Here is a 14,614-nt window from a genome sequence, read left to right as displayed (position 1 = left end):
AGCGGTGGATCAGGCCAATGAACAACTTCTTCAGCCTCTGAGTGTTCAAGTGAAGGGGGTGGTGGTTAAGTGAGGAAGGTGTTTAAAGCTGAGACAAGCTGAAAGCCAGGCCTCCTGTGCCATGAGCCACATTGTGCAGGCAAAGGAAAGTTCTAGAAAGAAATGAAAGTGTGGTTCCAGTGAACATGGGGATGATTAGAAAGTAAAATGACCTTATTATTGATGTGGAGAAAGTGTTAGCGTTTTGGGTGGGAGATCAAACCAGCCAATGTTCCCTTGAGCCAAAGTCAGATTCCAAGCAAATCCCTAAGTCTCCCTAATTCTGTGACGGCTGAGAGAGATGAGGAGGCTGTGGGAGAAAAGTGTATTGGCTCATGAGGTGAAAGTGAAGAAGCGCTCTCCAGAACGTGAAGGGGCAGGTGAAGCAGCAGGTGCTGAGGTGTAAGCTGCACTGTGTCCCGAAGAACAGAAAACAGCCTCCACTGGAAGAAGATGCCCTCAAGGATGTCTGTATCAAGAGAGGAGTCAGTGCTCGACCTCAAAACTTCAAAGAATGGCCTGAGTCTCTCATTAGCAGCTGGTGCCGTCGGTGACTTTAATTTGAAACCAGTGCTCATTTACCATTCCGAGAGCCTAGGGCCCTTGCAAATTATGGGAAATGCACTCTGCCTGTGCTTTATAAATAAAAAGCAAAGCCTGGTCAGCACATCTTTTATGCCCTCTGTGGATACTACTTCTCAGGAAAGATTGCTTTCATAATATTACTGCTCATTGACAATGCGCCTGTCACCCAGGAGCTCTGATGGGGTGGGACAAAGAAATTGGTGTTGCTGGGCCTCCCTGGTGGCGCAGGGGGTTAAAGTCTCAGTTCTATCAAGCTATCGCCAGCCCCTGAGGCATGAGTTCAATCCCTGGCCAGGGAGCTGACCCACATGGTGCGGCAGACCTCTCCTGTCTCACCTGCCACTCCCCTCAGCAGTAGATTTGAGTAGATACACCTGTTCTGCTCCCCACTCTGTCTCTGGTGAATCCTCTCACTAACCCCCCATACACATCTCTGACCTATACCCCAGCTCTTTTATGCATAAATAAATCTTTTAAAATATATATTAGTGTTGCTTTTGTGCCTGCTAATGCATCTATCCTGCAGCCTTTGATCAAGGAATAACTGATGCTCAAGTCTTATCTTTGAAGAAATACTTTGTAAGGTGATGGCAGCTACCAGAGTGATGGCTCTGAATGGTCTGGGCAAAGTCCATGGGAAATCTGGAAAGGACTTAGCATTCTAGACGCCTTTAAAACATTCACGACCCACAGGAGGAGGGCAACGCATCAACATTAACAGGAGTTTGGGAGCAGTGTATTCCTACCTTCATGGACCACTTTGAGAGCTTCAAGACTTCCAGGGAAGAAGCAGTGTAGAGGGAAGCAGCGAGAGACCTGGCATTAGTCGTGGTGCCTGAAGAAGAGCCTGAACTGCCATCTCAAGATAAAACTTTAACGGATGGTCTACTGCTTCTTAAGGAAGAAAGAGAGAGCAGTTTCTGGAGATGAAAACTTCTCCTGGAAGAGATGCACTGAATGTTATTGAAATAACAGCAAAGGATTTAAAATATTACATATACTTAGTTGATAAAGCAGAGGGAGGGAGGCTTTATTCCAATTTTGAAAGGAGTTTTACTCTGCATAAAATGCTTTTAAATAGTAGTGCATGCTACAGAGAGATGTTTCATGGAAGGGGGGAGTCCATCGATGAGGCAAGCTTCACTGTGTGTATTTTAAGGCATTGCCACAGTCACCCACCTTCAGCAAACACCCCCCTGAACAGTCAGCAGTGATCGGCGTGAGGGCCAGGCCCCTGCCAGCAGAGGTGACCATGCATGGAAGGTTGAGAAGATGCTAGCACTTTTTAGCAATAAAATATTTTTGCTTAGCATATGCACATTCTTCCCTAGGCATAAGGCTGTTGCAGACCTGAGGGGCTACAGCGTAGGGTAACATCTCTCTGCAGTGGGAAGCAAAAACATTAGCAGAACTCACTTCACTGCGACATTCGCTCTATGGTGGTTGGAGCTGAAACCACGATAGCTCCGAGGTGTGTCTTCCAATGATTTCTGTTTCTGTTATTGAGTTTGGTCTATTGTGTTGGAGAACAGCTTTGTGGCATCGTCTCACTGATACTCTACCTCCGCCACGTTTCAGAGGGTGTTATGACAACAGGATGGGAATGAAAGAACTGCCCTCTCTTAGGGGGGTGCCTTTCCTCCGGGCAGGCTTCTGGGGAGGCAGGATGAGTGCCTGGGGCTTAGTTGGAGTTCCATGAGATGGCCCTGTTTCTCTACATTTAATTCTTGTGACCTCATAATTGGGCTTGGTCTGGATGGAAGAAGAAGGCAAAGGCCGAGAGTAAGAGGAGAAGGACAGGGCACTGTCTGGAGACGACAGCAGGGGTGCGGGCAGCTGCCGAGCACGGGAGAGCGACTGGAGATGGACCAGGGCTGCCCGTCACCTGCGTCCTCCCTCCTGCCTCCCGCCTTCCCTTCCCACACGCGCCTTCTTCAGTCTGTCTCACTGGCCACTGACATGATCGAATGAACAAGACCAGAACAGAAAAGCACCCAATTTCCAGACGCGTCCACACCGTGGCCATCTGGTTGTCTTGGGAGCAAGAAGCCGTCCTTGACTCTGGTCTCCCGGGAAACACCAGCAGCGCGGGCGGCCTCCTTGGTGAGGTACCCGCGTGGAGCGGCCCTCCGGCCAGGGCAGAGTCACCCGGTCGCACCCTCCGCTGAAGGGGTGGCAGGAGAAGACACGGCGTCTGACGGACTCTGCTTATTGACGACTCTGTCCCGCGCGAGCTCAGGGAAAGGAGGAACGTGCAGAGCGCTGAGTCCAGAGGGCATGGCGTGTCCAGCGAGGGAGTGCACCCCAATAATGTGAGTGCACCCCAATAATGTGATGAAAGCCACACGCATTTCATCAGTGCATGTTGGCACAATTCTAAAACGGTCTGAGCTGCCGCCCTCGGCGCTGGCTGGCGCCCGTCTGCGCGGACCCGACAACAGAGCTGCTCGTCCCACGGCGCTGAGTCCAGCGACGCCAAGAAATGGGTTTCCTGGAGCCCTTCGCTTTTCTTGGCTCCAAGTGAAAATTCCATTTTTCAATAGGCACCTTGAAAAGGTCCCCTAGATGTCTGTGCTTCTGACCTTGTAAAGAACATCCATCACCAGAAACCCGGGGGGACGGCTCCCTGCTTGGTTGTGCCTCCCCGGGCAGGCCCGGCTGCGGCCGGCCCGGCTGACGGGGACCGCGCTGTCCACTCTGTTTTGCTTCTGACCTTTTCCGTGTGTTTGCTTGTCCACACATCCATCAGCTGCGCCTGGCAGTGCACGGGCCAGGGCCGGCGAGGTCTCCGGCCTGCAAGGAGAGCCGCGTTGCCCTTGGAGGCCGGCGAGCTCTGCTGCTCTCTCGCCCGGGCCCAGGGCCACGACAGCCGGCAAGACCAAGCGTGGTCCTGCAAGTTCTTGCCAGGCTCTGGCGTCGGCCGCCAGCTCGCTGGCTCAGCCCTGACGGGGAAGCCCATGGCAGATGCGGGGCTGTGTGGAGTTTTCTTGTCCCAGCACAGGTGGGCGATGGGCTCCCCGACGGGGCTCCACGCCGACCCGCCCTGCCCCTCCTGCAGAGCTGGGGCTGTGTGTCTCCGTCACCTCTGGCGGAGGGGACGCAGCAGGTGTGTGCTGAGCATGGAAGCAAAGGAGGCTATTCCCAGTTTCGCCATCAGGGAAGGGGCGACGTGATGCTGAGTCCTGGAGAGAAGCCCGGTGGTCGAGGGGAGCGGCCCTGCATGGGGGGGATGGGAACGGAGTGGAGTAGAAGTGGCCCCTCAAGGAAGGCCGTGGGGGAAGCGGCCGAGCCTTGGTTCGGGGTCTGGGGTGGCCCCTGGGACCCCTGAGCATGGCTTCCGCTGGGACTCTGGGGCCCGATGCCGCTGCGGCTGGCAGCAGGTGCTGCAGGGCAGGGCCTCCCCCGAGGTCCACCGGCCCCGCTGCCCCAGGGGTCTAGCCCTGGAGTCGAGTGCAGGAAGCCCTGTCTTTAGTGCTGCATTTATTAGAGGTCCACAGTCTTACTTTTTCCCATGTACCTCGATGAGTCAGACTCCAGCGAAGTGGAAGCCCCTGCATCACTGGCCCCCCAACCCCCAAGCGAGCACCCCTTCCTCTTGTGCCACTGTGGACACTAAATGGACCCCCGGGAGCTCATCCTGGGACCCGGCAGCGATGCATGAAGGTGGGTTGCTGCTCCTGTGTGCTCGCACTTCTGCTCTCAAATTCCGTCTGTCCTCGCCTCCAGGTGGGCAGATCCGGGAAACACAGCGGGAGTCACTCACCTGACTTGCCCTGCAGGGAGGGAGGAGCTGTTGGGACGGGCATCCTCTGGGAGGGGACGCTGGCCCTGACCGCGGACAGGCCGGCACTTCACCCGTGTGCTTCGGTTTGACTCCCGCCTGGACTCAGGGCCAAGACCCCGCCACACCCGAGGGCCTGGCCGAGGCCCTGACTGAGAAGGCCCGTCACCAGGCTTCCCAGGTACAATTACTTTCTGCAGAGGAAGCAGCCCAAGGGAGTCACCACAACTCGCTGTGCTGGGGGTCCAGCCCCGAGCCTCTGGCTGACACCCATGGCCTCTCTTCCCTTCGCGTCCACTCCCGGGGGAGGCTCCCTTCCTGCTTTTTGGTTATTTTTAGGACAAAAAAATATCTTTTGTCAGGACACTGCACGCTGGTTTAACAAATGGCTTGTTTCACTGGGCATCTTGGTTGCAGGCTACAGAAACCACGTCCGGCTGATTAACGTAGAAAAGCAATTTCATAAACGAATTTGTGGGAGCCACCATAATTGTGGGAGTCTGCAACCCAGCTTCTGCGCAAGCAGGAACCAGCAAGACGCGGCCTCCTGAAGGGGCAGACAGCCCAGAAGCGCTGACCTGGGGTGCTGACAGGGACCCCTGCCACACTGCTGCAGACCCCCTCAGTGCCAGACACCCCGTTGGACCCGCCCCCCATGTTGCCCAGTGGGGGCTGAGTCACCCCTTAGTCCTTGTGCCCTCGGTCCAAATTCTTGAGCCCATGCTCAGGCTTGAGGGGGTTGGGGGTGTATCTTCCCCATCCAGAGTGAGGGTCACAGTGAATCCCTACTAAGGTTTAATGTTGGGGACTCCACCCCAAATTTAAATACCCATGTCGACCCACCAGAGACAAAAGCAGACGCCCTCTCCCCACCCAGTGAAGGTTAAGGCCACAGTGGTCTGTTTGGTGCAATTTGGGGTCACGATCCCTAAACTGCTGCCCCTTGCAAATCCCTGTCCCACGCGCTTTCCTCCAGGCCCTGCTGCTTTCTCTCCCTTCTTGTGTTTTGGACGCTGTGATACCAGCACGTCATCAGCCCAGCTAAGCTCCTTGCTCCGTGAAGGGGCATCGTGGGAGAAACGCCAAGATCATGTAGCAGCAAACAGACCAAAGGGCCAGAGTGGGAACTGGCCCCTGGACGCCAGGCCTGACGCTGCCACGGCTTGTTCCAGGGAGCAAGTCCTTGCAGAGACCCGGCAGCCCACTGTCCTGCTGTGCCCTAGAGGACCACACTGCTCAGCGAGACCCTGAGCCCCAGCCCAAGACCTTAGGGACGCCAGCAGCCCAGGACCTTATCTGTGACCTTATCAGCCACAGAGTGGACCAAACCCAGGTCAAAACTCTTCACACGCGGGCGTTACATGGGCTGCCAAGGGCTGCTCAACCACCCTACTGCGCCTCACCCCACCACCTGCAGATCTACCTCCTCCTGTGCCTGGGTCATCCCCACCCCCTTGCACGCATTTTGTGGCCAGTGCAACCTTACAAAATGCAAAGCTAGAAAGGGAAGAAGAGACAAGAGACAACAAGGAAAACTCTTGTTCTGTTTCTCTGGAAAATCTTGATGGATGGAGTTAAATCTCTATCAATCTCTATCATCTGTCCATCTGTCTGTCTGTCTGTCTATGTCCATCTCTCCTTCGATCCCTATCATATCTCTACATACATTTACAGTTATATAAGCAGCTCTATTAATAAGTAGGTAAACGGGGCCTCCCTGGTGGCGCAGCGGTTGAGCGCTGGGTTGCGAAGCTGCCCGCAGCCTCAGCGGCACCGGTTCGATCCCCGGCTGCTCCCCGGCCACCGGAGGAGGGTCCCACATGGTGCGCAGACCTCTCCTGCCACCCGCTGCTCCCCTCAGCAGTGTACTTCGGTCCTTCTGCCTGCTCTGTTCTCCGCTCTGGCTCTGGTGAATTCTCTCACCCTCCCGTGCTTCTGACTGTACCCAGTGCATGTATAAACAAAACAAACAAACAAATAAATAAATAAATAAACATGCCTCTATAAAAAAAAAAAAAAAAAAAAAATAAGTAGGTAAACGCACATACGTGTCTATAGATGCATATTTACACATAATGATATTGACATAAATGCACATTTTGACCATCTCTCTCTCGGCCTCCCCCCTCATCCACGGCCGTAGCTCTATTCCTTCAGGGCACAAGGCACTTTAGCAACTCGTATCTCATTTTCATCAGAAACTCATTCAATCAAAAGAGCATATTGCATGCGATGTTTTGAAATATTTCTATCATGGTGTGATTTTTTTATTTTGCCAAAAATAATAAAAATTGTGTCAGCTATAAAAAATCTCGGACCGCCACACTTTTACTTTTAAAATACACATTCTATAAAATGAACCTGCTTGCATTCAAGTAGTCCACATCCTTCGCCTTCCTTCTGGAAGCAGCCAGCTCTCCTGGCCCTTTTCAGGCCTCACAGACAACCCCTTCCCCTTCAAGTGGCCCTTCTCCCAGGATCTTCCACACAGTGAGCAGCTACATTGCTCCAGTTTCTGCCCCTGGGCTACATGGCCCCCGTGGTTCCCGCCATGGGCCCTGGCACTCCACCCTGGGAGTGATCCCTTTTGATCTGACTTAGTCTTAGATCCAGCTTGGTGGGAAATGAATCTCTTCTCAGCTGTTAAAACTTTTCTGCTCCCCTCAGGCACAACGGGAGCTGCCCCAGCCCACAGGGCATGACCCTGGTGTTGTCGGAACCAAATCACACTGCAAGGGTCCCTGTATGTCCCTGCCAGTCACCCACAGCTACACGGGGCACCAGGGCCTTATCACCTCCACATGTCAGTCTGTCCTCTAGGAAGGGACTTGACAGAAAGTTGATGCTGGACTCTGCTGTAAGGGAGGATTTTTAAAAATTTTAATTTTCTAGTTCAGAACTGTGGGTCTGCGGACTTAAGCGGCCTATCCGGCCACCACTTTTGTTACCTGCGGTTCTGCACTTCTGTGCAAGGTCAGAACTGCCCGTCAATCAATCATAGGAGCCAAACCTTACAAGGTACCTTTCAAATCAATTGAGAGCAGGACACCTGATCACTCCGGGAAGGATGTGCTCCACACGGTATGACCGGGAACGCCCCGGGGCCGTTGATGATGTATGACAAGGGACCCCAGAAGCTGATCACTGGAGAGTTGTTGATAAGATTGGAACCATGGCCGGGGGTCTGGGTCTGGTTTCAGTGATCTGGTCAGCAGACTCATGTCCCCCTGAAGCCCTATGACATAAGCACCTCTTCAGATTCACCCGGCCTGTACCCCCGCTCTTGTATGCATAAATAAATAAGATAAATCTTTAAAAAGATTTCTTCTCCTGCCCGGCGTCACTGATGCTGGATGATTATTCTATCAATTAAAAGGCCAGGATTTTGCTCATTCAGCAGCATCCTGCACTGTGCAGCCTGTTCCACGACTCTGGTTTAGCAGGGAGGTGTTGCCGATGCAACACAAAACCTCTACCACACTTTCCTCATCCCACTGCGTGTTCAGGTAGCATCAGCCGAGAGCCCCAGGCTCCTTTTCAGCTTTTCATTATGTAGTTCCTGTGGCTCTGACTGTGGGCACTTAGACCACCTTCCCCGGAGGCCTGGCTTCTGTTGGGCGGCCCCCCAGGCTGTCACCCCTATTTGTCACAACACAGTCAACAGCTGTGCGGAGAGGCCGCGCTGCTGAATTTCAGCGCCTATCTGTGATCTTCTCCGTGGATAACCTCACCCCCAAGGGGCAGGGGCACTGAAGCCCCCCGACTCCCCCAATCCCTCAGGTCCTTCGAGGTCTCACATTGTCTTCAATGCAGAGTTCAATTTTCCACATTAGCAGTGGTTTCTCTGCCAGACCCCCATAATTGTGTGTGTTTGTGTTCCTATGTGCCTCTCCCATTAAGCGGGGCAGAAATGTCAAAATACGTGCTACATTAGTCAATTTTTATTGAATATCCAAGAGTCTGTTCCGCGGCAAGGATTTTTCCAGCTGTCAGTGCTATCATCATAAGCCCATGGGCGAGGTCTCTGTTTCAACCGGGCCACTTGACATTCTGCACGTGACTGACTCTTTACCGCCACGTGACAGAAGCTGACTCAGGCTCTGTGGACTCCACCCAGCAGCTTCCCGTCCACCAGGCTCTTGGAAGGACAGGGAGCAGGACTGCCAAGAAGAGCTGCGTCCCCGGCATTGGCAGGGAGAGTTTATTCTTAGCGATGTGTTAGGAACCGTGTTTGACTTTGTCTCTGTTTACATTCTTAAAATTTAGTGTGGTGATTTTCAAGTGAGCCAGGGGCTCCTGGGGGATACATTTCATCAACCGTTGGTTCTTCTACACATTTCCTTGGGGCTCATTGAACTTGTTCCTCTTAGGTTTGTTGATGCCATTTCAGCGAAACTGCCCTTTGGACATCTAGAACTTCAGTTCTCAGAGACACCCAAGAACAAAGGTCAGCCTTGGGCAAGAAGGCGTATGTGATTCAAGAAGCAGAAGTGGGGCGCTTGGTCACATGTTGACCATTCCTTCCCAGGCCCACAGCTGGGGCCAGGGGCCTTCTCCGTGCCTAGCTGCTCCTTCTGTTCCATGCAAGGTCCCTGTGCCAGACGACTAGAGCTCAAGTCCCCTCACCAAACTTACCAGGGAACACATCTCAAACCAATGACTTTATCTCCCTGCACCTCAGCGCCTCCTTTCGCAAACAACATAACAACCATAGTGTCTACTGCAGAGAACTCTGGGAAAAGTCAAAGGTGGTTTAAATAATACCTCCTAGCATGAGCAAAGCACTGATGTTATAAAAGGGTAATATGAATAAGCAACCCTAAGGGCTTCCTTGGTGGTGCAGGGGTTAAGTCTCAGCACTATGAAGCTATCAGCAGCCATTGCAGCATGAGTTCAATCCCCACCCAGGAAGATACCCACATGGCACAGCAGACCTCTCCTATCTCCCCGCTGCTCCCCTCAGCAGTGTATTCAGTAGATCTGCCTGTTCTGCTCCCCACTCTGTCTCTGCTGAAAACTGCCATCCCCCCGTACCTCCGGCCTATACCCCAGCTCTTGTATGCATAAATGAATAAAATAAATATTTAAAAATAATATTATTATATTAATGTGTTGAGCACTTTTTAATCCTCATTGAGTTGATAAATTTGAGATTAGGAAGTAAACCAGAGAAGTTTATTTCTAGTGAGAGCAGTGATGATCAGAAATGATATACTTTTGGGGGTAGTTGGCCCCAAGTAATGACCCAGGAGTAGTGGAGATACATTCTAGAGGTGAGAGAAAGGATTTGGTGGCACATGAACCTGCAAAAGCAAACTCTGACCGAAGCATGAGGGGCAGTGTGTGGAGGGTGTGAGTCTTGGGCTCTATAGCTAGTAAGATACTGTTTTTGTTTTATTTGTAAATATAACAGAATTTGAGTTTTTGTTTATTTTGATGATATTGTTTAAGTGTTCATTATCTCCTCCTCCCATAAATATTTATCTAACACCCACAAAATACCAGGCTTTGTGCTAGGTTTGTGATATTCACAAATCACTTACAGTGATTTAGCTGATATTCAGGGCAGCAGATAAATAGATGGTGATAAGCGCTATGAAAGAACCAAGGAGTTTCCACATACCTGGTACAGGGGCAAGACCCAGGACTCAATACAGCATTCGGGATCAGTGCTGGCGAGGGCACTCTGGAAACTCAGGGGAGCCTGCAGGGGAGGTACGTGGTGAGAATCCACATTCGAGTGAACAATGGGTTCCTGCTGCGGTTTAAATTTTACTTTGTCACTTCCCGAACATCACTCCTCGGGCCTTTCCTCTCTCAGAAATTGAGTGTTTATATGCAAAAGGCGCTGTCCCTGCTGATGCGCAGAGCAGAGTGGTTCAGTGCAGGGCCGTGTCCTAGTCTAATCAGCTTCTCTAGCAAGACTCTTGCAGACTGGAGTGGCTTAACCAAGGGAATTTACTTCTCCTAGTGCTGGAGGCTGGAGGGTCCAAGATTGAGGTGCTGGTGGCTTCAGTTCCTGGAAAAGGTCCATCCACTGGCTTGTCTGTGAATGTCTTCTCCCTGTTTCATCTGTGACAAGGGAGAGCTCCCGTGCCCTCCTCTTTTTAGAAGGGCACTAACCCCATCATAGGTGCCCCACCCTCAAAACCTCATCTAAAACTCAAAACTCATTACCTAATCAAGTTGTCCATTTCCACTGCACTGGGGATTACATCTTGACTCGGCGGGAACACAGCCCTGTCGCCATAGGAGCTGGGCACCAGTGAGGTCTCATTTTAAAATATTAGTCACCTTGCATCAGTCCTCTGCTCAGAAATCTTTTGTGACTCCTCATTTTAGTCAGAGTAAACGCCAGAGTCGAGCCCGCAACATATCATGCAGGGCTTTCTCCCTGGCCTCAGTGGCCTCCGTGTGGATTCTCACAACGCAGACGTTGGCCCTGAGTCTTCCCTTCCCTCTCCTTCTCTGATGCCCAGACTCCTTCAAGTGTGCGCTCAAGCCCATTCAGGGAAAGACCATTCTCTTTACTATGGTCAGCTGCTGCTCATGCCACCCTTTGAGACTTCCTGCTGTTGTGTATATATTTTCATAGCACCCACAAGCATGAAATGTACACACGTATTAATCTTATTGACAGTGGACTGTCTACCTCTCCTGCAGGAATATGAGTCCTAAAGGGAAAGAATCTGTCTATTTGACTCAGTAATACATCCCAACCTTTTAGAAGAATACCTGGCACAACAGGTGGTCAGGTACCGGCGCAGCAGGTGGTCTGCTGAGAGACGCCATGAGCAATGAACGCATGGATGGCAAGTTCCATTTAAGTCACTGCCATTGAGAGATGATTGATATGTCAGGTCCTCAATCAGGCAATATTGGAAGGAGGCCTATGAAAGTACAGGTGCTTCCCAGGGATCTGGACAAGATATTACAAACAAGCAATTTACTATGATTTTGGAAAGTAAGTTTCCCTGGGATCCCTTTTTTCTTGAGCCTTTTCATCTACAACAACAGTTTAAATTCTAAATACAAACTATATATTAAAAACGATCAATTCCATTTAACGTATTGAACGAGGCTTAAGGTAAGATGAAGTGTAGTTGAGTAATTAGCGGATTAATGGAGGAGGTGAATAGAGTGGAAAGAGTCCCTTTAGGCCCTGGATGACTTTGCCATTTCATCAGGATTTAATTGGTCCTGGAGATTTCTGTATGGAGGTGGGTCCCAAGCATTGTGGGAGCTTCCACGTCACTTTCCACCTTGATTTCCCATGATGTTGAGAGTGTTTGTGCAGGGGGGAGAAGACAGTTGAGCCAGGAGAGGGTTTCCACAACTGGAACAGGAGTGGGGACCCCACTCAAGGGGAGAGACCACACTCTACGGGATGGCCACATTTTGTCTCTAACACAAGCAGAGGAATGGCTTGCTCAGAATTGGAAGGAAGTGGAATGCAGGAGGCCATGCCTTGGGATTTAAGAAAGGAGCAGTCAGGCACAGGCTGGAGCATGGCTCTTCCAGAGAAGGAAACCAGCTTCAAATATGGACTCAACGCACTGCCGGTATGAGCACGGCATATTTTTCAATCTCACTGAGCTTCAGTTTCCCAGCTCCATAAAGATTCACTTCAGATGGTGTTGCCAGGCTTACTGGACAGCAAAGGGGCAGCACATGTGGCTCATACAAGGACAAGTGTCAGGGTTTACTCTCCTCCCTTGTCAGTATAATGAGAGCATTGGCATCTCTCTCCTTTTGAGAAGTATTTATCATACCACTATGCTTTCTAGAACATGTTATTTCCATTATTTCATAAAATACTCATCATTTAGGGGAGGTGAGGATTGCCCCTATTTTCCAGACTATGACACTGAGTATGAAGAGGGCCAGGGGTCTGTCCAGGAATATCAGGCTGCAGCTATCTTGGTAGAACCAGTTTTTGGCCACTCACATTATACGACAGTTTCATTAATGGTGGTTATTATCCTGAAATGAATATATTCAGCTCTTACCCTCTAAAATCATAACTGACCCAGAGAACTGTGGAAACCACCAGATTCCCTTGGAGTTACCATTTAGAGTTGGAACTGATGGGTAGAAGGAATGTCAGGAGATGGACTAGTTGGGAGGATCACCTCAAATACTCACATCCTGGTCTCCAGGGAAACAAGATGACTGGCACATATTACAGACAAAACTGCTCCTGGTCATAGCCAAGGGAAATCTTAGAGATAAAACCAAAGGATTATGAAGATTGGCCTTTCATACATTCAGAGCCTTCTGAGACAGAAATTTCTCAATTTGTGTTTCAAACTGTACCCTGGGTTCTGGTGTTAAGATGCCCGATGTAAGCCCCCCCAAGATGTGTGTCTGTGTGGCCTTGAGAGGGCACTGGACCTCTCTGAACCTAGCTTCTTCATTCCTTCATAAACCAGATATAACACCAATTATGGAAAGAAATAATATTTAAGATACATATGAAAATATAACATATCTTTAGCATGTTGTCCACGGATAGTAAGAGCTCAGTTCAAATGAGCTATTATTTGTGTGTGTGTGTATGTATGTATATATATATATATATATATATATATATATATATATGCAGGTATCTATCTGCTAAGATGTTATCTCAGTAAAATTGTCTGTTCTGTGAATCAGCAATTACCATTTTCCAATAGTAAACAACAACAACAAAAACCAGGAATAGAAGAAAGTCCTCTAAAATGAGAGAAGTCTGATCCTGTAAGGCAGGGCCAAGAGCTATTGCTTCCCCTACAAGTGATGTGGAAAAACTTTTAATGCAAAATGGAATTTTAAGATTGACAGAATTAAAATAGAAAACCTGATAAACTCAACTGAATTGAACTGACTTTCCCTACCTGAATATGCCTTTGTTAATTGGTCACTCATCTTTGTGATGACCTCATCTAGCAATTGGTTTGAAGGAACACTAGATGACTTTGTAAAGTTTACAGCCTGAATTTTCCAATAGGAAATGTATCCTTTCTTGATAGGCTTGGGGCAGTAGAGAGGTTTTTGAAAGCAATTTGGCAAAGTCAACATTATCCAAAATATTAGTTTCTCAAGACAATTATTTTCAATAGTAAACAAGTGAATTTTCTCACAGCAAGCTTAGGAAGTATATTTGGTTAGCTTATAATTTTTATGAAAGATCAATATAGAAAATGATCCATAGGAAAAGGTTGTGACAATCATCATTTCTGAGAGTTCTTTGTAAAACATATTTTATTTTTTAACATTTTTTATTTCATTTCATTTTAACTTCTGCAAGGAGAGAGTATTCCATGCCATTTATGACCAGAAAAAAAAAAATAGCATTTTAAAATAAGCCATCTCAAGAGGATGCAAAAGAAGATGGCATGCGTTTTTCTCCCCACGAAGTGGAAGGTAACCTAGATTTCACTGTATAATCTGACTTTCCAGTCCGAATCACGGTGGTAGCAAAGTCTCCATGTCCCTGTCTGACTCTGGCATGAAAAAAAGAATCAAGCTGTTCACATCTGTCTTATCTTTTAATAATAGTATTTTAAATGATAGCTATTCATCAAAAACTCTTAAACTTGTAGCTATGGATCTATAAGTTCCGTGACCTGTCTCCTTTGGAAAGGGCTGATGTAATTAGAACTGTTCCATTATCAATCATTCCAGTAATGTGCTCGCTCGCTCTCCATCCCTCTCTCCCTGAATATTTTAGACAAAAGATCAGATCAGCCCTACCTCCTCCCAGCTACAGTGCTGTCACCATCATTAATGGAATTTTAAATCTTCTCTTAGAAGGAAGTTTCCCAGGGAGACTTCTTTGCAACCACCAATTAAGGAGAGGCTAATTTTTATGCTTTGGGTGGAATTAGCAATAGATTATAATAAATGTGGTTAAAAGTAGTCTATTTGGAACAAAGAGGTGTTTGTGACGTTTGAGGGGGGCCTGCAGTGGGCTTTTATTTCAGACCCAGAGCAGTGTTACTTACACCCCCTCCATGCCTCACCTGAAGGGGACTCCCCCAGGGGATGCAAGATTAGCAAGGCATAAATAGTATGTCTCTGTGTTTCTATTTATTTGTTCACACATAAAAGGGCTGAGCATGTTTGTTTTTTCCAACCAGCCTCCTTGCCTGATCTCAGAGGGTTACATTGGGGAGAATTTCAGAGTTGCCGCACCCACCCTTTCTGTCTAGAAATTTGCAACCC

The sequence above is a fragment of the Talpa europaea genome (genome assembly GCF_964194135.1).
Source record: "Talpa europaea genome assembly, chromosome: 3".
In the NCBI taxonomy this organism is placed as follows: Eukaryota; Metazoa; Chordata; class Mammalia; order Eulipotyphla; family Talpidae; genus Talpa; species Talpa europaea.
This window is presented reverse-complemented; position numbering follows the sequence as displayed.